The sequence below is a fragment of the Oncorhynchus keta genome, chromosome 12 (genome assembly GCF_023373465.1).
Source record: "Oncorhynchus keta strain PuntledgeMale-10-30-2019 chromosome 12, Oket_V2, whole genome shotgun sequence".
Taxonomy (NCBI): domain Eukaryota; kingdom Metazoa; phylum Chordata; class Actinopteri; order Salmoniformes; family Salmonidae; genus Oncorhynchus; species Oncorhynchus keta.
In genome coordinates this window covers 1,453,823-1,478,359 of record NC_068432.1, presented here as the reverse complement: position 1 = coordinate 1,478,359, position 24,537 = coordinate 1,453,823, and the positions used below count along the sequence as shown (strand labels likewise).

Below are 24,537 nucleotides of genomic sequence, written 5' to 3'. Positions count from 1 at the left end.
ACCTTCAGTGCTCGGTTGTCTCGTCCAAGTCTGTCTCCAAACAATTGGATTTGTCAGTTTTAGCTCTTCGTTGATTGTTGCTGGGTGTTATCATCCTCAATCAGCATCGGCTTGTACCCTAGCTGCTCTAAGCTCTCGCCTGGCCCCTTACACTAAGTCTGAATTTGTCCTGCTAGGAGGCCTAAACTGGGACATGCTTAAACCGCCTGACCAAGTCCCAAAACAATCATTCATTACCTTTGACCATCTTCTTTGTTGGCACTCCTAGATGTCCCATAAACATCACTATTGGGTCTTTTTTTCGATTAAATCGATCCATATATAGCCTAGATATCGATCTATGAAGACCGTGATCAAGGAAAAAATAGCGTTTTATAACGTAACGTCATTTTTTAAAATTAAAAAGTTGACGATAAACTTTCACAAAACACTTCGAAATACTTTTGTAATGCAACTTTAGGTATTAGTAAACGTTAATAAGCGATCAAATTGATCACGAGGCGATGTATATTCTATAGCTGTACGTCTGGAAATAATGTCCGGGTAAATCTCAACCAAAATATCCGGTCGGAGACCGGAAGAAAGGCGCTACCTTGTGCCCATTTGACCAAGAAACAAATTGTAGGCAAATGACTGTTGACTTCGTGTGTTGACATCGTGTGGAAGCTGTAGGTATTGCAACCTCAGCCCTATTTAATGTGGTTCACATTCAACAATGGGTTCTAGTGGCGCATGGATATATTTTCGCATTTTCAGTGATCAGATTTTCCTGCGCTTTTCGATGAAACGCACGTTCTGTTATAGTCACAGCCGTGATTTAACCAGTTGTATAAACGTCTGAGTGTTTTCTATCCACACATATTAATCATATGCATATACTATATTCCTGGCATGAGTAGCAGGGCGCTGAAATGTTGCGCGATTTTTAACAGAATGTTCGAAAAAGTAGGGGGTAGGAGTAACAGGTTTAACTTGACCCCAAAAAACATCTAGGTCAGATGGTTTAGAACTTTCCTTCTTTAAGGTTGCTGCCCCTATCATCGCCACGCCTATCTCTGACATTTCTAACTTGTCTCTCCTCTCTGGGGAGCTTCCCATTGCTTGGAAGACGGTTCATCCTTTATTTAAAGGTGGTCCTAACTGTTATAGGCCTATTTCTATGTAGCCCTGTTTATCAAAAGTGTTGGAAAAACTTGTCAATAATCAACTGACTGGCTTTCTTGATGTCTATAGTATCCTCTCTGGTATGCAGTCTGGTTTCCGCTCAGGTTATGGATGTGTCACTGCAACCTTAAAGGTCCTAAATTAGGTCAACTTTGCACTTGATTCTAAGCAATGTTGTGCTGCTATTTTTATTGACTTGGCCAAAGCTTTTGATACGGTATACCATTCTATTATTGTGGGCCGGTATTGTTATCTCTGAGGAGTCCTTGGGCTGGTTTGATAACTACCTCTCTCAAAGAGTCGAGTGTGTAAAGTCAGAACATCTGCTATCTCAGTCACTGCCTGTCACCAAGGGTGTACCCCAAGGCTCGATCCTAGGCCCCACGCTCTTCTCAATTTACATCAACAACATAGCTCAGGCAGTAGGAAGCTCTCTCATCATCAATTTATATGCAGATGATACAGATTTATACTCAGCTGATTTTGTGTTAAACGCTCTACAACAAAGCTTTCTTAGTTTCGAACAAGCTTTTTCTGCCCTTAACCTTGTTCTGAACACCTCCAAAACAAAGGTCCTATGGTTTGGTAAGAAGAATGCCCCTCTCCCCGCAGGTGTGATCTTACAATACTTGGGAGTATGGCTAGACGGTACACTGTCCTTCTCTCAGCACATATCAAAGATGCAGGCTAAAGTTAAATCTAGACTTGGTTTCCTCTATCACAATCGCTCCTCTTTCACCCCAGCTGCCAAACTAACCCTGAATCAGATGATCATCCTACCCATGCTAGATTACGGAGATGTAATTTATAGATTGGCAGGTAAGAGTGCTCTCGAGCAGCTAGATGTTCTATACCATTCTGCCATCAGATTTGCCACCAAAGCTTCTTATAGGACACATCACTGCACTCTATACTCTTCTGTAAACAGGTCATCTCTGTATACCCGTCGTAAGACCCACTGGTTGATGCTTATTTATAATACTCTCTTAGGCCTCACACCCCCTCTCACATATCTGAGATATATACTGCAGCCGTCATCCTCCACATACAACATCCGTTTTGCCAGTCACATTCTGTCCCCAAAGCACACACATCTCTGGGTTGCTCGTCTTTTCAGTTCGCTGCAGCTTGCGACTGGAACGAGCTGCAATAAACAATCAAACTGACAGTTTTATCTCAATCTCTTCATTCAAAGACTCAATCATGGACACTCTTACTGACAGTTGTGGCTGCTTTGCGTGATGTATTGTTGTCGCTACCTTCTTGCCCTTTGTGCTGTTGTCTGTGCCCAATAATGTTTGTACCCTGTTTTGTGCTGCTGCCATGTTGTGTTGCTACCATGTTGTTGTCATGTTGTGTTGCTACCATGCTGTGTTGTCATGTGTTGCTACCATACTATGTTGCTGTCTAGGTCTCTCTTTATGTAGTGTTGTGTTGTCTCTCTTGTCGTGATGTGTGTTTTGTCCTATATTTTTCCCTGCAGGAGGCCTTTTTCCTTTTGGTCGGCCGTCATTGTAAATGAGAATTTGTTCTTAACTGACTTGCCTCGTTAAATAAAGGTTTAATAAAAAAATAAATTACAAATAAATACCCCACGGGGCCCACAGCTAAAGATCTGTCTGTCTGTCTAGAAGGCCCCATGAGCCCTTGCTTCTCTCCATAGAACCAGCCGCGCGTCGCTGTGTTGTCGTGGTGATGCCAACAATTCAGACTGCAGTCATTTCCTCTCACCCCAGCACTTTTTTGGGAAACTTTTCTGCTCCTCTGCAGTTGCCTAAACAGCCAGGCTCTCTGTCTTTTTTATTGTAAAGTTGTGAGACTCGGGACTTATGAGACAGGGGTGAAGATGGCAATGCAGCTATTGAGCAATGAATAATAGCCTATGTGTCACGTGTGCTCCCTCTCCGGCCTCGAGGTCACCAGGCTGCTCGTTATGGCACACACTTGTCCCCATCTTTACGCGCACCTGCTCATCATCAGTCTCACCTGGACTCCATCTCTTCCCTGATTACCTTTCCTATATATGTCACTCCCTTTGGTTCCTTCCCCGACATTATTGTTTCTTTTTCAGTTTCGTGTCTGTGCGTTGTTTGTTTTTCTTGTTTTGCTTTATGTTGCATTTACTTATTAAAACACTCACTGTGACTGGAATTTCATAATTCCTATAATTGTACATTTAATTAAATCACTCAGTCTACTTTATAAGAATTTGTAAGATTCCTATTTGCATAGAATAGACAGAGACCAGTCTTATCAAAATGAGATAATAGTATTTATTCTCGGAGCGCGCTGCCATGAAACCACAAACAATAGTTTATATACAAAATATGACGTCATAGGTTATAAAACGTACTTTCTCCCAACAGTTCAAAAGTTTATTCCCGCCCCTTCTCTCTCTCTCACTCCAGACACACAGTTAAATCGAGATTAAACTTCTGAAGTCTTCATCCATCACCATTCAGCAGACAGTTCCAGCTAATGGAAAACGTAAGAAAACACACACTGACGTATCTAAACATCCCAGAGATAAGCTGAGTCGGTTCAACCATAGGTTAACGACCCTTTTTGATTACTTAAAAACCCACAATTCCAGTCCCCTCCAACCTGGCTGGAACAGTATTTATTTAATTTAATTACCCCCTGTTTCATGCTCCACAATCCCTTCCTTATGAATTAATATTGTTTAATCAGATATAATAAAACAGAGTATAAGTTTCATTAGTTATAGTTCTATTTAAAATGTAGATACCAGATTTCCAGGTTCTCCTGCCTCCACCGGCTCTTCAGGCTCTCATGCCTCAGCCGGATTGTCAGGCACCCCTGCCTCGGCCGGCTCGTCAGGCTCTCATGCCTCAGCTGGATCGCCAGGCTCCCCTGCCTCAGCCAGTCTGTCAGGTTCCCGTGCCCCTGCCGGCGACAGATTCCCGCGCATCAGCAGGGGTGACCGGTCCGCTCCTGATCCCCGGGAACGTCCCTTTGGTTGGCGTCCTGCGGCTGAAGCCAAACGTGCCGTGGAGGGGGTACCGTCACATAACCTCTCTCTTCGGCGGTCTAGGTCGCCATGCTCCCGCGTCTCAGCCAAACTGACAGGTTTCCTGCGCCTCAGCAGAAGTGACCGGTCCGCTCCTGATCCCCGGGATTGTCATTTGTTAGCGTCTGCGGCTGAAGCCGCGCGTCGGGGAGGGGGTACTGTCACGTGTGCTCCCTCTCCGGCCTCTAGGTCTCCAGGCTGCTTGTTATGGCACACCTCAAATGAAATCAAATACAATTTGATTGGTCACATACACTTGGTTAGCAGATGTTAATGCGAGTGTAGTGAAATGCTTGTGCTTCCAGTTCCGACTGTGCAGTAAAATCTAACAAGTAATCTAACAAATTCACAACAACTACCTTACACACACACAAATACACACACAAATGTAAAGGGATGAATAAGAACAGGTACATATAAATATATGGATGAGCGATGGCGTGTGGCATAGGCAAGATGCAGTAGATGGTGAGTAATGTAGGATATGTAAACATTACTAAAGTGGCGTTATTTAAAGTGACTAGTGATACCTCTATGTAAACATTATTAAAGTGGCGTTATTTAAAGTGACTAGTGATACCTCTATGTAAACATTATTAAAGTGGCTTTATTTAAAGTGACTAGTGATACCTCTATGTAAACATTACTAAAGTGGCGTTATTTAAAGTGACTAGTGATACCTCTATGTAAACATTATTAAAGTGGCGTTATTTAAAGTGACTAGTGATACCTCTATGTAAACATTATTAAAGTGGCGTTATTTAAAGTGACTAGTGATACCTCTATGTAAACATTACTAAAGTGGCGTTATTTAAAGTGACTAGTGATACCTCTATGTAAACATTACTAAAGTGGCGTTATTTAAAGTGACTAGTGATACCTCTATGTAAACATTACTAAAGTGGCGTTATTTAAAGTGACTAGTGATACCTCTATGTAAACATTACTAAAGTGCCGTTATTTAAAGTGACTAGCGATACCTCCATGTAAACATTATTAAAGTGGCGTTATTTAAAGTGACTAGTGATACCTCTATGTAAACATTATTAAAGTGGCGTTATTTAAAGTGACTAGTGATACCTCTATGTAAACATTACTAAAGTGCCGTTATTTAAAGTGACTAGCGATACCTCCATGTAAACATTATTAAAGTGGCGTTATTTAAAGTGACTAGTGATACCTCTATGTAAACATTATTAAAGTGGCTTTATTTAAAGTGACTAGTGATACCTCTATGTAAACATTACTAAAGTGGCGTTATTTAAAGTGACTAGTGATACCTCTATGTAAACATTACTAAAGTGGCGTTATTTAAAGTGACTAGTGATACCTCTATGTAAACATTACTAAAGTGGCGTTATTTAAAGTGACTAGTGATACCTCTATGTAAACATTACTAAAGTGGCGTTATTTAAAGTGACTAGTGATACCTCTATGTAAACATTATTAAAGTGGCGTTATTTAAAGTGACTAGTGATACCTCTATGTAAACATTATTAAAGTGGCTTTATTTAAAGTGACTAGTGATACCTCTATGTAAACATTACTAAAGTGGCGTTATTTAAAGTGACTAGTGATACCTCTATGTAAACATTATTAAAGTGGCTTTATTTAAAGTGACTAGCGATACCTTTATGTAAACATTATTAAAGTGGCGTTATTTAAAGTGACTAGTGATACCTCTATGTAAACATTACTAAAGTGCCGTTATTTAAAATGACTAGTGATACCTCTATGTAAACATTATTAAAGTGGCTTTATTTAAAGTGACTAGTGATACCTCTATGTAAACATTACTAAAGTGCCGTTATTTAAAATGACTAGTGATACCTCTATGTAAACATTACTAAAGTGCCGTTATTTAAAGTGACTAGTGATACCTCTATGTAAACATTATTAAAGTGGCGTTATTTAAAGTGACTAGTGATACCTCTATGTAAACATTACTAAAGTGCCGTTATTTAAAGTGACTAGTGATACCTCTATGTAAACATTACTAAAGTGGCGTTATTTAAAGTGACTAGTGATACCTCTATGTAAACATTATTAAAGTGGCTTTATTTAAAGTGACTAGTGATACCTCTATGTAAACATTATTAAAGTGGCTTTATTTAAAGTGACTAGTGATACCTCTATGTAAACATTATTAAAGTGGCTTTATTTAAAGTGACTAGTGATACCTCTATGTAAACATTATTAAAGTGGCTTTATTTAAAGTGACTAGTGATACCTCTATGTAAACATTATTAAAGTGGCGTTATTTAAAGTGACTAGTGATACCTCTATGTAAACATTACTAAAGTGGCGTTATTTAAAGTGACTAGTGATACCTCTATGTAAACATTACTAAAGTGGCGTTATTTAAAGTGACTAGTGATACCTCTATGTAAACATTACTAAAGTGCCGTTATTTAAAGTGACTAGTGATACCTCTATGTAAACATTATTAAAGTGGCGTTATTTAAAGTGACTAGTGATACCTCTATGTAAACATTACTAAAGTGCCGTTATTTAAAATGACTAGTGATACCTCTATGTAAACATTATTAAAGTGGCGTTATTTAAAGTGACTAGTGATACCTCTATGTAAACATTACTAAAGTGGCGTTATTTTAAGTGACTAGTGATACCTCTATGTAAACATTACTAAAGTGGCGTTATTTAAAGTGACTAGTGATACCTCTATGTAAACATTACTAAAGTGGCGTTATTTAAAGTGACTAGTGATACCTCTATGTAAACATTACTAAAGTGGCGTTATTTAAAGTGACTAGTGATACCTTTATTAAGTGGCCAGAGATTTGAGTCTGTACGTTGGCAGCAGCCTCTCTATGTTAGTGATGGTTGTTTAACAGTCTGCTGGCCTTGAGATAGAAGCTGTTTTTCAGCCCAGCGTTGATGCACCTGTACTGACCTCGCCTTCTGGATGATAGCGGGGTGATGAGGCAGTGGCTCGGGTGGATGTTGTCCTTTGGCCTTCCTGTGACATTGGGTGCTGTAGGTGTCCTGGAGGGCAGGTAGTTTGCCACCGGTGATGCGTTGTGCAGACCGCACTACACTCTGGAGAGCCTTGCAGCTGAGGGCGGTGAAATTGCCATACCAGGCGGTGATACAGCCCGACAGGATGCTCTCGATTGTGCATCTGTAAAAGTTTTGGAGTGTTTTAGATGACAAGCCAAATTTCTTCAGCCTCCTGAGGTTGAAGAGGCGCTGTTGCGCCTTCTTCATCACGTTGTCTGTACAGAGGAGTCACCATTTCAGTGGGTGGACCATTTCAGTGGGTGGACCATTTCAGTTTGTTCGTGTGTACGCCGAGGAACTTAAAACTTCCACCTTCTCCACTACTGTCCCGTCGATGTGGATAGGGTGGTCCTCCTTCTGCTGTTTCCTGAAGTCCATGATCATCTCCTTTGTTTTGTTGATGTTGAGTGAGAGGTTATTTTCCTGACACCACACTCCGAAGGCCCATCGTTGTTGGTAACCAGGCCTACCACTGTAGTGTTGTCTGCAAACTTGATGATTGAGTTGGAAGCGTGCATGGCCACGCAGTCATGGGTGAACAGGTAGTACAGGAGAGGGCTGAGAATGCACCCTTGTCCCCAAGTATTGAGCATCAGCTGGGTAGAGATGTTGTTTCCCACCACCTGGGGGTGGCCAGTCAGAAAGTCCAGGACCCAATTCCATAGGGCGGGGTCGAGACCCAGGGTCTCGAGCTTAATAACGATTATGGAGGGTACTATGGTGTTAAATGCTGAGCTGTAGTCAATGAACAGCATTCTTACATAGGTATTCCTCTTGTCCAGATGGGATAGAGCAGTGTGCAGTGTGGTGGAGATTGCATCATCAGTGGACCTATTGGGGCGGTAAGCAAATTGGAGTGGGTCTATGGTATCAGCGAGGGTGGAGGTGATATGGTCCTTGATTAGTCTCTCAAAGCACTTCATGATGACAGAAGTGAGTGCAATGGGGCGATAGTCATTTAGTTCAGTTACCTTAGCTTTCTTGGGAACAGGAACAATGGTGGCCATCTTGAAGCATATGGGGACAACAAACTGGGATAGAGACTGGTTGAATATGTCCATAAACACACCAGCCAACTGGTCTGCGCATTCTCTGAGGACTCGGCTAGGGATGCCGTCTGGGCCAGCAACCTTGTGAGGGTTAACACGTTTAAATGTTTTACTCGCGTTGGCCACGGAGAAGGAGAGCCCACAGGCTTTGGTAGCGGGCCGTGTCAGTGGCACTGTATTGTCCTCAAAGCAAGCAAAGCTGGTTTTCTTTTTGTAATCCATGATTGACTGTAGACCCTGCCACATACGTCTCGTGTTTGAGCCGTTGAATTGTGACTATAGTTTGTCTCTATACTGACGCTTAGCTTGTTTGATTGCCTTACGGAGGGAATAGCTGCCCTGTTTGTTTTCGGTCGTGTTTCCGGTCACCTTGCCATGATTGGAAAGCGGTGGTTCACGCTTTCAGTTTCGCGAATGCTGCCATCAATCCACGGTTTCTGGTTAGGGAAGATTTGAATGGTCACAGAGGGTACTATATCTCCGATGCACTGCTAATTAACTCGCTCACGAGACAGCGTATGCATCAATGTTATTGTCTGAGGCTATCCGTAACGTATCCCAGTCCACGTGATCGAATCAATCTTGAAGCATGGAATCCGATTGGTTAGACCAGCGTTGTATTGACCTGAGCACGGACATTTCCTATTTTAGTTTCTGTCAATAGGCTGGGAGCAACAAAATGGAGTCATGGTCAGATTTGCGGGGGAGAACTTTTTATGCATTGTGGAAGTTCGAGTAGCAATGATCCAGGAAGCTACCAGCTCTTGTCACGCATTCGATATGCTGATAGAATTTAGGAAGTATGGTTCTTAGGTTAGCTTTGTTAAAATGTTTTGTTTTATGTATGTTTCAACTTTTTTTTGTTTTATCCAGAATGGGCTCAAGATAGCATATTTGGTTCCTTGGAAGTTGTGGGAACGTACGTTTTTGGTTTTCCATTGGTTCTGGGAATGAAGCCATATGTTTCCTGACCGGTAAAATGTAAAGTTTTTTAAACGTTCTGAGAACGGACGAGAACATTTCACCTGTTCTGGAAACGTACATTTTTATACTCAACAAAAATATAAATGCAACATGTAAAGTGTTGGTCCCATGTCTCATTAGCTGAAATAAAAGACCCAGAAATGTTCCATATGCACAAAAAGCTTATTTCTCTAATATGTTGTGCAGAAATGTGTTTACATACCTGTTAGTGAGCATTTCTCATTTGCCAAGATATGCCACACCTGTCATTATCAAGAAGCCGATTAAACAGCATGGTAATTACACAGGTGCACCTTTGCTGGGGACAATAAAAGGCCACTCTAAAATGTGCAGTTTTGTCACACAACACAATGCCATAGATGTCTCAAGTTTTGAGGGAGCGTGCAATTGACATGTTGTCTGCAGGGATGTCCACCAGAGCTGTTGCCAGAGAATAGAATGTTATTTTGTCTACCATAAGCCGCCTCCAACATCGCTTTAGAGATTTTGGCAGTATATACAACCGGCCTCACAACCGCAGACCACGTGTAACCACGCCAGCCCAAGACCTCCACATCCGGCTTCTTCACCTGCGGGATCGTCTGAGACCATCCACCCAGACAGCTGAGGAGTATTTCTGTCTGTAATAAAGCACTTTTGTGGAGAAAAAGTTATTCTGATTGGCTAGGCCTGGCTCCCAAGTGAGTGGGCCTATGCCCTCCAGGGCAACCCATGGCTGCGCCCCTGCCTAGTCATGTGAAATCCATAGATTAGGGTCTAATGAATTCATTTCAGTTGACTGATTTTCTTATATGAGTTGTAACTCAGTAAAATTGTTGAAATTGTTGCAGGTTGCTTTTTTTTATTTTTGTTCAGTATAGGGTGCAGGGAGGTTCTGAGAACAAGTTGTCCTGGGAGGTTTTATTAACGGTCTGAAAACGGAAATTATAGGTTATTTGACAGTAATTAAATAACATTCTGAGAACTTCTTTCTATAAAACGTTTAATAACATTTACATTTACATTTAAGTCATTTAGCAGACGCTCTTATCCAGAGCGACTTACAAATTGGTGCATTCACCTTATGACATCCAGTGGAACAGCCACTTTACAATAGTGCATCTAAATCTTTTAAGGGGGGGGGGGTGAGAAGGATTACTTTATCCTATCCTAGGTATTCCTTAAAGAGGTGGGGTTTCAGGTGTCTCCGGAAGGTGGTGATTGACTCCGCTGTCCTGGCGTCGTGAGGAGTGTGTTCCACCATTGGGGAGCCAGAGCAGCGAACAGTTTTGACTGGGCTGAGCGGGAACTGTACTTCCTCAGTGGTAGGGAGGCGAGCAGGCCAGAGGTGGATGAACGCAGTGCCCTTGTTTGGGTGTAGGGCCTGATCAGAGCCTGGAGGTACTGAGGTGCCGTTCCCCTCACAGCTCCGTAGGCAAGCACCATGGTCTTGTAGCGGATGCGAGCTTCAACTGGAAGCCAGTGGAGAGAGCGGAGGAGCGGGGTGACGTGAGAGAACTTGGGAAGGTTGAACACCAGACGGGCTGCGGCGTTCTGGATGAGTTGTAGGGGTTTAATGGCACAGGCAGGGAGCCCAGCCAACAGCGAGTTGCAGTAATCCAGACGGGAGATGACAAGTGCCTGGATTAGGACCTGCGCCGCTTCCTGTGTGAGGCAGGGTCGTACTCTGAGGATGTTGTAGAGCATGAACCTACAGGAACGGGCCACCGCCTTGATGTTAGTTGAGAACGACAGGGTGTTGTCCAGGATCACGCCAAGGTTCTTAGCGCTCTGGGAGGAGGACACAATGGAGTTGTCAACCGTGATGGCGAGATCATGGAACGGGCAGTCCTTCCCCGGGAGGAAGAGCAGCTCCGTCTTGCCGAGGTTCAGCTTGAGGTGGTGATCCGTCATCCACACTGATATGTCTGCCAGACATGCAGAGATGCGATTCGCCACCTGGTCATCAGAAGGGGGAAAGGAGAAGATTAATTGTGTGTCGTCTGCATAGCAATGATAGGAGAGACCATGTGAGGTTATGACAGAGCCAAGTGACTTGGTGTATAGCGAGAATAGGAGAGGGCCTAGAACAGAGCCCTGGGGGACACCAGTGGTGAGAGCGCGTGGTGAGGAGACAGATTCTCGCCACGCCACCTGGTAGGAGCGACCTGTCAGGTAGGACGCAATCCAAGCGTGGGCCGCGCCGGAGATGCCCAACTCGGAGAGGGTGGAGAGGAGGATCTGATGGTTCACAGTATCGAAGGCAGCCGATAGGTCTAGAAGGATGAGAGCAGAGGAGAGAGAGTTAGCTTTAGCAGTGCGGAGCGCCTCCGTGATACAGAGAAGAGCAGTCTCAGTTGAATGACTAGTCTTGAAACCTGACTGATTTGGATCAAGAAGGTAATTCTGAGAGAGATAGCGGGAGAGCTGGCCAAGGACAGCACGTTCAAGAGTTTTGGAGAGAAAAGAAAGAAGGGATACTGGTCTGATAATAACACTGATAGCTTAGTTTTGGTTAACTGTTTTGAACTCCTGGCACAGGTAGGACACATGGAATTTCCTTTCCTTAGGCATTAATCCTGCAAACACATACATACATTTTTTTATGTGGCACAGCATCAGTGAGATTCAAACCTGTAATATTTTGTTATTCCACTCATTTCCATGGAATTAGTCCTCTGTGCCACCAGGATGGAGCTAGCATGCCATGTTTTTTTTAACTCATCAAAGCTGTACATTGTAGTCTATTCAAATAGACCCCATTTCAAAGAAAACAAGCACTCATTAAGATCAGGTGTGGCCAATTAGTGGATGCGGCCAACACACCTGAACACACTTAAAAAGATAGGGGATATAGAGAGTTTTGTTGATGCTGACGACGGAACGTATACAGTATGTTTTTAAATAACATTCTTAGAACGATCTCTGAACTTTCTTGTCGTTTTTATGGAAAGTTCTCTTAACTTTCTTTAAACAATTTGAGAACGTTACTTTAAATAGAACCATGAGGAAACCTGTAGGAAATGTTATGCTGAAGTACTGAAATTCCCACAGAAGAACGTTGTTTCTTAACGTTCTCGGAACAATGTGAGAACATGACTTTAAATAGAACCATGAGGAAACCTGTAAGAAACGTTATGCTGAAGTATTTAAATTCCTACTGAAGAACGTTGTTTCTTAACGTTCTCAGAACAATGTGAGAACATGACTTTAAATAGAACCATGGTGAAACCTGTAAAAAAACGAAGTACTGAAATTCTCACCGAAGATTGTTGTTTCTTAATGTTCTCTGAACTATTTGAGAACATTTCCAATGTCAAACCAGTTGGAGAACGTTCCTAGAACATTACCAACATTTACATTAAATGTAACCATGTTTGAACTATTAGGAAATGTTCTTTTAAAGCAATGAAATACCAACAAAATCGTGTATTTTTCTCAAGTTCTGTAAATGTGCTGAGAATGTTCCAAAGCCAAGCAACTATCCTGCACCATTCCCAGAAAGTTGTGGGCAAGGTTGTATGCAAAATATCCATAGAACAACCACACTCTAACCTAGCTCTAAGAAACATATGGTTCTAAGAACGTTGTGTGCTAGCTGGGGGTCTTTTGATGCTGCTGTTACATGCTTAAAAATATGTTCTTCACTTTGATTAATTGTGTTGTTGTGGCGTCTGTTTTACAGATTTCTTTGATATCGCACTTGAAAGTTCCTTTCTTACACTTAGGCAACTACCCAGGTGCCGTACCTCTGGAAGTGCCTTCTTCTCGGTTGCTGAGGGCTCGGATACAGCAATCTGTATCTGTCATCATCCATAAAGCAGAGGAATTCAAAAGAAGAGAGAGAAAAATACAGTGCTGGTCTGCGTGTTTTTGCCTTCCTGGCTGTACTCAATGGCTCTTAACTTGAGAGTTATTTCATTGGTAGTGTATTTACTTGTCGTTGTGCTCTCTCTCTCTCCTGCTGAGTAGGTGGTCATATTATCGGCAAACAGGAACGTTGGCCGAGCCTGTGCCGCCTGGTCCCTCCATGGGGGTTGACTTTGTTTCGTGAACCACACCAGCATCGTGTGTTACTGCTCTAACCCCCTCTCCTTTGCCCCCCTGCCTGTTATCGATGGTCTGACTCATGCCTCTGTCTGAACACGAGGCGAGCAACCTGACTGACCTGCTTTATCCAGCAGCACGTGGCTGGCCACACTCACTGACACCTCATCTATTCCGGCCCATTTCCACATGAAGCTCCCCGGTCCCCTCTCCCATGCTGCTCCATCCACACGCTCCCACAGCCCACTGCCACAGCCCACTGCCTGTACTGAGCTCATAACCTGGGCCACTCATCCATGCTAAAGAGGGATTTATACCCAGGGAAGGCCAGACATGGCGGGCAGGCAACATCATGTCAGACCTGGCCTGTTTTGGCCTGTGGTGGATCTGGACCATAAACCTCCAAGATTCCAGGAGGGTTAGAATGTGAGTCACGGGGGGGGGGGCAGACATGGCAGGGGGATTTGATGCTGTTGTTGTTGTTAAATTGTGAAAGTGCATTTGGAAAGTGGTTGAAACACACTGTGTCGGGATGTTATGATGTGAATCGCTGAGTTTTCAATCATCGAGCGGCCCTAATCCTCTCCAGGATAAGAGCTGAGAGATTCAGCTGACAAGTGGCGGGTAATGGCCATGTCAGAGAGACGACTGGCTGGGAATGCGCATCATGTGATTCTCCCATACAGTTGTTCAACAATGAAGTTGTTCTACACATTTGATCTCAATGTTCCTCCTCCTTGTTTTTCCTCATGGTTCTCTTTTTCTCATCCTCTTGCATCTCTCCTCCACATAGTGGAAAAACCTTTAATACAACATAGTGTTCTAATCCAACACCCCCTCATAGTGTTTACAGGAAGCTGTGTGGTCAATGTTTCTAAAAATAGTGTCCCCAGGGCCGGCTCTAGCCTTTTGATGCCCCCCCCCACACACACTCTTGACGGCGGAGAGAAACGTTACATTTTTTAAAGTTCATTTCCTGCTGTTCTACACATTTTGCTATGGAGCGGAGAGAAGATGGTGCAATTTTAGATACTTATTTCCTGCAATTCTACCAATTTTGCTATATGGGGTGGAGAGATTTTTTCCCCTTAGTTTTGATGCAAATGTCCTTCAATTCTACACTTTGCCATGACTTACGTCATCTTAATAATGTCTGGGTGAAAAGGACGAACAAAATCAATGGGGGCCCCCTGGTGGTCAGGGCCCCTGGGCACAGTATTTGGCCATGATTATTACAAGTTTAGATAACTGGCTAGACTAACTAACCAATCTAAATATTGTTAGCTGACATGGCTAATTGAGTGACTGTCAGTGACAAAACAAGAGAAAAACTGCTGATGCACAACCACATTTCCTAACAGACAGACAAAGAGACCAGGACGACTGATCCGTGTAAAGGAAAGAATGAATGGGGCCATGTATCGTGAGATTTTGAGTGAAAACCTCCTTCCATCAGCAAGGGCATTGAAGATGAAACGTGGCTGGGTCTTTCAGCATGACAATGATCCCAAACACACCGCCCTGGCAACGAAGGAGTGGCTTCGTAAGAAGCATTTCAAGGTCCTGGAGTGGCCTAGCCAGTCTCCAGATCTCAACCCCATAGAAAATCTTTGGAGGGAGTTGAAAGTCTGTGTTGCCCAGCAACAGCCCCAAAACATCACTGCTCTAAAGGAGATCTGCATGGAGGAATGGGCCAAAATACCAGCAACAGTGTGTGAAGACTTACAGAAAACATTTGACCTCTGTCATTGCCAACAAAGGGTATATATAACAAAGTATTGAGATAAACTTTTGACCAAATATTTATTTTCCACCATAATTTGCAAATAAATTCATTATAAATCCTACAATGTGATTTTCTGGATTTTTTTTCTTTCTCTGAAGTGTACCTATGATGAAAATTACAGGCCTCTCTCATCTTTTTAAGTGGGAGAACTCGCACAATTGGTGGCTGACTAAATACTTTTTTGCACCACTGTAAAAGAAATGTTCCACATGCACAAACAGCTTATTTCTTTCAAATATTGTGCACTGCAGGAATGTCCACCAGAGCTGTTGCCAGATAATAGAATGTTAATTTCTCTACCATAAGCTGCCTCCAACGTCGTTTTAGAGAATTTGGCAGTATATCGAACCTGCCTCACAACCGCAGACCACGTGTAACCACGCCAGCCCAGGACCTCCACATCCAGCTTCTTCCCCTGCGGGATAGTCTGAGACCACCCACCTGGATAGTGCTGTCTGTAATAAAGCCCTTTTATGGGGGAAAGGTTATTCTGATTGGCTGGGCCTGGCTCGCAAGTGGGTGGACCTATTCCCTCCCAGGCCCACACATGGCTGCACCCCTGCCCAGTCATGTGAAATCCATAGATTAGGACCTAACACATTTATTTCAGTTGACTGATTTCCTTATATGAACTATAAGTCAGTAACATTGTTTACATTGTTCCATGTTGCGTTTATATATATTTTTCAGTATAACGCTCGACAGTAAGTTTATACCCTGATTGAGTTCTCCAAAATATATATATTATCATTTTTTGGGATGGGGGGCCACCTAGGGGCCGGGGGCCCTAAGCAACCGCTTATGTTGCTTATTCCTGGAGCCAACCCTGAGTGTCCGACCCAGTCCATTTTCTGCTGATTTCCCTTGACACAGCACTTTTTCCTGATTTATCTGTATCTTTGAGCCCTGTGAAAGTCTCTCTCTCTCTCTCTCTCTCTCTCTCTCTCTCCCTCTCTCTCTCTCTCTCTCTCTCTCTCCTGCTCTCCTGCTCTCTGAGACCACAGCCCTGCCTGCCTGCTTGGCTACCACTCTCTCTCTGATGTCAAATCAGCCTGTCAGGCCAGCCCTCTTGATGTGAACATCCCCAGTCCCAGTCATTCCCCCCCCTCATTCTCTACCCCTTTAAGGAGGCTACTACTGCTGCTGTGAGATTTGCAATTGTGGTAAAAGTCTGTCTGCGACACATTAAACCCCAATGTCTGCTTGACTGTGGGTATGCATGACACTTTGATTTAAAAGCACCCTCCTTATGGTTTTGTCCTTGTTTTTAGATGCTGACTCAACGTTCTGAAAATGATTATGTGTGTGTGCAATGCAACCCTTTGTAAAAATAACATAATATTGCATTCACCTGTGCATCAGGTATTTTATTTGACACATTAGCTTTTTTTGTGTAGTTAATACCCTGTTACCCAAGTATATATCTTGTAGACACTCTATGGAATTCATTTAAACAAAGCAAATGTCACTTTTGGTTATTGAATAATTAATATGATGTCTGAGTGCTCATTTCCTTACTGGTTGGCGCTGAACTTCGTTCCTATGTTACTAGTGTAATAGCTCAGACTGTCCAGTTGATGGTGCTGTAGGGTAAGACTTGGCGCCACTATGTTACTGCAGCCTCAGACACAGGTCGTACCGAACATATGTGTTTGACAACAAAAGACGGTGTTAAAGGATAAGCCGTGATTTCTTGCTTGACCTCCTCCCACCTGCCCATATCCTGGAAGAGATGATCCTGACTTATGTGTGTGTATATATGTATGTGTGCGGTGCTTGCTTGTTTGCTTGCATTTTTGCATGTGTATTTCACGTGTGTGTGTGTGTGTGTGTGTGTGTGTGTGTGTGTGTGTGTGTGCTTTCCAGCCTGCGTGCGTGTGTATTTGGTAGGGCGTCTGCGTTAATAAATATGGCTCTGTTTGGAACCTCAGTAATGATCATTCACTGTGTATACAATGAGTCAAGCCCACAGAATGGCATCCAATCGGCTGTATTGAACGAGAATGAAAGGCTGTTCATGCTGTAAAATTAGCCGAGGGGCGGACCAACCAGTTAAGCCCAAGGCTTTGGATGCAATTTAAACCTGACACTGAAGGGCACTATGGTCATTGGTGTGGCGTTGAGCTGTGAAAAGGTCCTAGAGAGCTAATCAAGAAATATCCTTGTTTGCTCGATCCATGAGCCTGTTGTTGCATATCATACGTGGCTGTACCTTATTGAAAATGCGTAGAAGCTCATACAGTATAAAGCATCTCCCAATGACAGTAGAGTAGAGCACCTTTGTTTGTTTGATGAGGGGCCGTTCGTGGCCTCTCGTGTTGCACTGACACAGTTGTCATGGTGACTGGGTGATCACAGGGGCGCAGGCAGAGTCAGCTGGGGGCGGGACACCCCCAGCCACGGCCCCGTCTGCCTGATCCCCAGAATGCCCTTAGCCCCCGCCAGAGGAACGTCCGTCTGTTTCTCCTGTGGGCGGTGGTGGGGAGAAAACAACAGGTCTCCATTTAGAGTGTGTGGCTACTGCCGTGAGCTGGCCATATGGTGCCGCTATTAAGCTCATCTGCAGAGAGCTGAACCAGGCCTGCAGGCAGGCCGACACCAGCTCATTCACAACACTTACTGGAGAGAGTAGGAGCAGCTAGGAGGGGGCTGTCTATTGTTCCTTTTTTTTTACTGTTGCTATAACTACTCGCTCTCCTCTCTCTTCTCCGTCTTTCTCTGTCTTTGCTCTCTGTCTATCTCTGTGTCTCTCTCTGTCTGTCTCTGTGTTTGTCTGTCTCTGTGTCTCTTCAGTCTCTGCTCTCTGTCTGTCTCTGTGTCTATCTGTCTGTCTCTGTGTCTCTCTCTGTCTCTCCTCTCTAACTGTCTCTGTGTCTCTCTCTGTCTCTCCTCACTGTCTGTCTCTGTGTCTCTATCTGTCTCTGTCTGTCTCTGTGTCTCTCTCTGTCTCTCCTCTCTAACTGTCTGTGTCTCTCTCTGTCTCTCCTCTCTAACTGTCTCTGTGTCTCTCACTGTCTCTCTCTGTCTCTCCTCACTGTCTGTCTCTGTGTCTCTATCTGTCTCTGTCTGTCTCTGTGTCTCTCTCTGTCTCTCCTCTCTCTCTGTCTCTCCTCTCTAACTGTCTCTGTGTCTCTCTCTGTCTCTCCTCTCTGTCTGTCTCTCTCTGTCTCTGCTCTCTCTCTGTCTCTGTGTCTCTCTCGGTCTCTCCTCTCTGTCTGTCTCTGTGTCTCTCTCTGTCTGTCTCTGTCTCTCTCTGTCTGTGTCTCTGTCTGTCTCTGTGTCTCTGTCTCTCCTCTCTGTCTGTCTCTCTATCTCTCTCTTTGTCTCTCCTCTCTGTTTGTCTCTGTGTCTCGGTTTGTCTCTGTGTGTGTCTCACTCTCTCTCTCAACAGTGGGGATATAACCACTATATTGTAGATGTAGATCCTAATTTGATCCAACACTCTCCATGATTTAACTCACTTCAAAGCTTTAAAACATCTCAAGTAAGTTCCTGTCCTTATGCTTGAGTTCCCAGGGACTCCGCGATGAGAACATGTCCCAGCGTGCTCTACCAGTCAGCACAGTACCACCACCATTCCCCTCTGGAAGCTTTAGGATCCTGATTGAATATTTGGACAGCTTAGCCCGGCCCGGTGCTCTGTAGAACCATCGAGTCAAAGGGAATTACAGAATAGGAAAGATGAAATCCTGTTCTGTTTAGGCTCAGACATGATGTGCACATGTTCTATCTGTGGAGGTTCAGTGTTCTGTGCTGCAGTTGGAGAGGGGCCGAAGTGTCTGCTGGGTGTCTAGGGAGCCGCCTGTGTCTGTCTGGCACGAAGCATTTACTAACTCTTCCTCCTGGATCCCCCCCTCCCCCGAGTCCTGTTCACAGGTGATGGACATCACTGCCACAGGTTCACTACCACTGTCATAGATGGGGTGTGATTTTGAGACACCGCCCTGGGCAGTAACGGAACCGGGTGAGTTTTCTTCCCGTTGGCATGGCACACAGCTGATGGAGGGAGGTTTTCATTCCAGATCAAATGCCGTGCATCAAGTCCCCCTGGGCCCTTTTGATAGACGAGCGTCTGACGCTATCTGGTCTACTGCCAGTCCTTGCAACACGCGTGTTTTCTTTCACAGAGAGGGTGTCATTTAGTCAGAGAATGATCAACAACAACAACAACAACAACGGTTGAAACAAAAGGTTAAGTCGTGCAGTTCAATTGTCTCGGTTCATCTGCTGGTGTCCTCACTTGCCTTCATTTCCTGTCTTGGTCGTCTATAAATAGACCAAATAGGGGAAGCATGAACCTGCTTATTTTGTATCGGAGTCAATCTGTCACAAGCCTTAATGTCATTTTGATCGATTGCCGAGGAATTTGCCTACTAGGTACCGCAAGTCATTGCAAATGTAACCGGGGAGGAAGCGGTGGAGGGGTTTAATGAGGCGTTGAGGCGACATGGCCAGAACGGCCGCTGTTTATGAGCTGAAGCCCATTTCAGCTTCATTGACGAAATAGAGCCGGAGATCTTTACCTGAAATGTATTGCTGCCTTTAAGTAATCTTTCACCTGGTTTTTTCACCGGTTGCTTTTCTCATTTTTTTTGTGCAACAGGAAGTGTGTGTCACTTTCCTAGAAATTCATTAAGGTGACACAGAGACCTTTGAGTTCGGGGGAGGGTTTTCTAAAGGATTAGGCTTTGGCTATTGATTTCTGGGCTCGCATTGAATAAGAAATGAAGAGAACAAAGGGTAGGGTAGGAAAACAAAGCGTAGGACTGGACTGGTCACGCTGGGCCGAAGTGACAGTTGTCAATAAGTCAGATGTATTGACGATGAATGTCGCGACTGGCGTGTCACGCCACCCAGTGAGCCCTTTCCGAGATTAGAGAGTGCATGAGGACCTTGGGACAGGTCACTCTGTCATCATCTGATCTGGATGGATCACAGATACAGTAAATGTCCTATGTCACATGATCAGTACACAGGACTAGGCTGTAGGGAAAAGACCAATCAGATGTACTTCCTGTGTCACATGAACAGTATACAGGACTAGGCTGTAGGGAAAAGACCAATCAGATGTACTTCCTCTGTCACATGAACAGTATACAGGACTAGGCTGTAGGGAAAAGACCAATCAGATGTACGTCCTCTGTCACATGAACAGTATACAGGACTAGGCTGTAGGGAAAAGACCAATCAGATGTACTTCCTCTGTCACATGAACAGTATACAGGACTAGGCTGTAGGGAAAAGACCAATCAGATGTACTTCCTCTGTCACATGAACAGTATACAGGACTAGGCTGTAGGGAAAAGACCAATCAGATGTACTTCCTCTGTCACATGATCAGTATACAGGACTAGGCTGTAGGGAAAAGACATGTCCTTTTAGCCATGCATCAGAAATGTGTGCTGGTATTATGACTTGGTATGATTCTTGATTTAGTGTCCAACATGTAGGCCTACACAGTGTCACGATCGTCTAAGGTGGAAACAGCAGACCAAAGCGCAGCGTGGTGAGCGGACATACGTCTTTATTATAAGATGTCGCCAACAAAACAATAAACATCAAAAGGAAAACGTGAAGCCAACGTAGTGCTCACAGGCAACTATACATGGACAACTACCCACAAATACAGGTGGGAAAAAGGCTACCTAAGTATGGTTCTCAATCAGAGACAACGATAGACAGCTGCCTGTGATTGAGAACCACACCCGGGACATAGAATGCCCACCCAAATCACACCCTGACCAAACCAAAATAGAGACATATAATGCTCTCTACGGTCAGGGCGTGACACACAGAACTGTGTTTCACAGCGATATCAAACCAATGCCATGTTATTGTATGTTATATGTGATTCTGTAGCTGTTATTGTTTGTGGTTTTATGGATTAATATAAGAGAGAGAGACAGAGAGAGAGAGTGAGAGAGAAAGAGAGGAGAGAGAGAGAAAGAGAGAGATATAGAGAGCGAGAGAGGAGAGAGAGAGAGAGAGAGAGAGAGAGAGAGAGAGAGAGAGAAGAGATAGAGATAGATAGATAGATAGATAGATAGATAGATAGATAGATAGATAGATAGATAGATAGATAGATAGATAGATAGATAGATAGATAGAGGTAGATAGAGAGAGAGAGAGAGAGAGAGAGAGAGAGAGAGAGAGAGAGACAGAGAGACAGAGAGAGAGAGAAGATAAAGGTCAGGCTGGGGGAGAGCAGATTAAAAGCAGCCTGTAGGAGGATAATCTAATAGTCCTTCTTAAAACATGATGACTACTGCATCTCTCTCTCTCTCTCTCTCTCTCTCTCTCTCTCTCTCTCTCTGTTTCTCTCTCTCAGTCCATCTCATTCTGGCTGTTTCTCACTAAATCCATTTTCCATCCTGTGAGTGTGTGACCTATATTTTTGTTCACCGTGCATTTCTCTCTCCTCCCCCCTCTTTCACCCTCTCCTTCCTCTCTTCTATTTTACTCTACCTTGCAGCTCCAAACCCCCTGCCTAAAATAGACGAGTTGGCTCTCTTCCAAAGAGCAGTTTGTGGAGCATATCGAGGTGTCTGAGTCGACAGGGGCTTGACAGAACTTATTTTCTAAATAATTCCCCTCTCGTAGCTAATTCAGACAATGTTACTGCTATAAGAACATTCTCCACAAGGCAACATCTAAAACCTCACTACCTGAGGAGAAAACATCACCAATCAAACCCACAAAATCATGCCCTCATGATTACCCTTTTCATTTTTCTTCTTCAAAATAGGTCTTTGCCTGCAACTTTCTATACTTAACAGTCGTGTTCCCCGGGAATTCAACACGGCAGTTTTGACAGTTCTGCAGTCGGTGAGGTCTTGTTGCAACACATTTTTCTATACAGTACAGTGACTCTTTAAGCTGATTCCAGGTCAGTAAGTTCAGATCCAGAGCTGGCCTATCAGGAGTGGTTATTTCATTTGGAGCTGGCAGGGTGCTTTCCATCACAGGACTTGCAGGTTCTCCAGCTCCAGGCGAACGTGTCCCTCTGCACCTCTTCACCATGGCAGCTGGCCAGATCGGCGTATGGCTCAATCCTATTTGCTATGAATTCAATTAGGCCACCCAGAGTCTACCACTTTGTGCTCTGCATTTGTAATCACGGATGTGTGTTGTTTAAGAAGAGGAGCTCTCCTTTCTTTTCTCGTCTGCTCCATTAGTGCTTGTATATGGCTAGTCTGGATTGCGAGTCTCGCTGTGTTTTATGTAGTGATCTCTCTACTCTCCGTGCTTTGTGTCCCTCTATAGGGACTGTGAGGTCATTAAGACCTGCGTGATGTTTTCTGTTCCCATAGATGCAGAGGGCTCCAGTGCGTAAGGGCAGGATGAATGGCTAGTAACCATAGCACTGCACAACTCGGCCCGTGGAGCTGTGGCGCTAGCTACCTCTCCTGGGTGAACAGAGCACACTGACCGAGGTGGCGGCGCTGGGCTTGATGTGGTTGGAGGAGGGTTATGGGGTGACGGAGTGAGAGAGGGGGGATGGGAGAGAGGGAACACAGCACATCAGGGGAGTATTCCCCCATAAGCCACTGCAGCAGCAGCCAGGCGCCAGGTGGGCACAGGGGGCAGGTTGAACGTCAGAGCCGATTTGGAGGCAGACCCTGGCCATGCTCTCCGTGGAGGACAGCCCTGCGTGTTCCGATCAGGCTCCTTCCCCAGGTCATGCAATTACCACGGCATCCACAAGAGCGATTGTGTGTTATAATTAGGTAATTATTGTCTGTGTGTTTTCGATGAGTGGCGCTGTGGTTCTCACAGCTTAGAAGCAGGTGTCCTATTATGAGAGGAGGGATGCTAATACAAGTGTTGTGCTGGAATACTCTGCAATATGCACTCCCAATGACCGATGTAATGATTATTCGGAGATCACACTTCTGTGTGTGTGCACAGTGCGCGCAAACACGAACACGCTCACAACAGCTCAGCCGCGAAGTGGTAGGCCAGAGAATGCCTCAGAACGGGACCGCCGATTGCTGAAGCGCATAGCATGTAAACATTGTCTGTATCGGTTGCAACACTCACTGCCGAGTTCCAAACTGCATCTGGAAGCAAGGTCATTACAATAACTGCTTGTCAGGAGCTTCATGAAATGGGTTTCCATGGCCGAGCAGCCGCACACAAGCCTAAGATCAACATACGCAATGCTAAGCGTCGGCTGGAGTGGTGTAAAGCTCGCCGCCATTGGACTCTGGAGCAGTGGAAACGCGTTCTCTGGAGAGATGAATCAGGCTTCACCGACTGGCAGTCCGACAGATGAATCAGGGTTTGGCGGATCCAGGAGAACACTACCTGCCCCAATGCATAGTGTCAACTGTAAAGTTTGGTGGAGGAGGAATAATAGTGTGGGGCTGTTTTAGTTCCAGGGAAGGGAAATCTTAACGCTTACAATGACATTCTAGACGATTCTGTGCTTCCAACTTTGTGGCAACAGTTTGGAGAAGGCCCTTTCCTGTTTCAGCATGACATTTCCCCCGTGCACAAGCGAGGTCCATACAGAAATAGTTTGTAGAGATCGGTGTGGAAGAACTTGACTGGCCTGCACAGAGCCGTAACCTCAATCGAACACCTTTGGGATGAATTGGAACGCCGACTGCGAGCCAAGCCTAATCTTCCAACATCAGTGCCCGACCTCACTAATGCTCTTGTGGCTGAGTGGAAGCAAGTCCCCACAGCTATGTTACAACAACTAGTGGAAAGCCTTCACAGAAGAGTGGACGCTCTTATAGCAGCAAAGGAGGGACCAACTCCATATTAATGCCCATGATTTTGGAATGAGATGTTCGACGAGCAGGTGTCCACATACTTTTGGTCATGTAATGTATGTTTCTCTCAACCATCACCACTATAATTACAGAGGCTTTGGATTGGAAATGGGTTTGGTCGGTCGGTGGTATATTTTACAGTGAACAGGCCAGTAGAGAGAGGTTTCAGTCAACAGACTGCTGCTATGGTTGTGTGTCCTGGACGCAGAAGCTTTAATTAAAGCAGTCAGATTATTGATCTCAGTCTTGGCTTCCTCAAGGCTATTTCCACCCCCTACAGTATCATTGCAGAATAAAATGGTCTTTCTGCAAGCCCCTTAGAACCCCTTGTGTGTGTGTGTGTGTGTGTGTGTGTGTGTGTGTGTGTGTGTGTGTGTGTGTGTGTGCCTGTCTGCATACAGAATAATAATACATCTAAGCCCTCCTCCTTCCCTAGGACAGCAATGAGCTCTGCCTGTTAATGTCATCCATCAGAAGGCCTCTCTAATGCAGTCTCCCAGTAATAGAGCACATCCCAGTGTGGTGATTCTGGAGAAAATCAATGCCTTTTTAATTCCCTCTTCCTGTTGCTTATACCCCTCAGCGCCCAAATAGAATTATCATAACAGTTTGCTCAAACCCCATGACGGCAAAGACAGATTCTATACCATTTAGAGTGAATGTGAACCCAGATTATTCAGGGGTTGGTTAGGACTA

At 44.4% G+C, this 24,537-nt stretch overlaps 1 protein-coding gene across 1 annotated transcript in view; it reads left to right on the top strand.

Annotated features, from left to right (window-relative positions):
- Positions 1 to 24,537, top strand: part of LOC118390845 (serine/threonine-protein phosphatase 2A 55 kDa regulatory subunit B beta isoform) — a 114,687-nt gene that overhangs the window by 28,597 nt on the left and 61,553 nt on the right. The window lies entirely within an intron of this gene.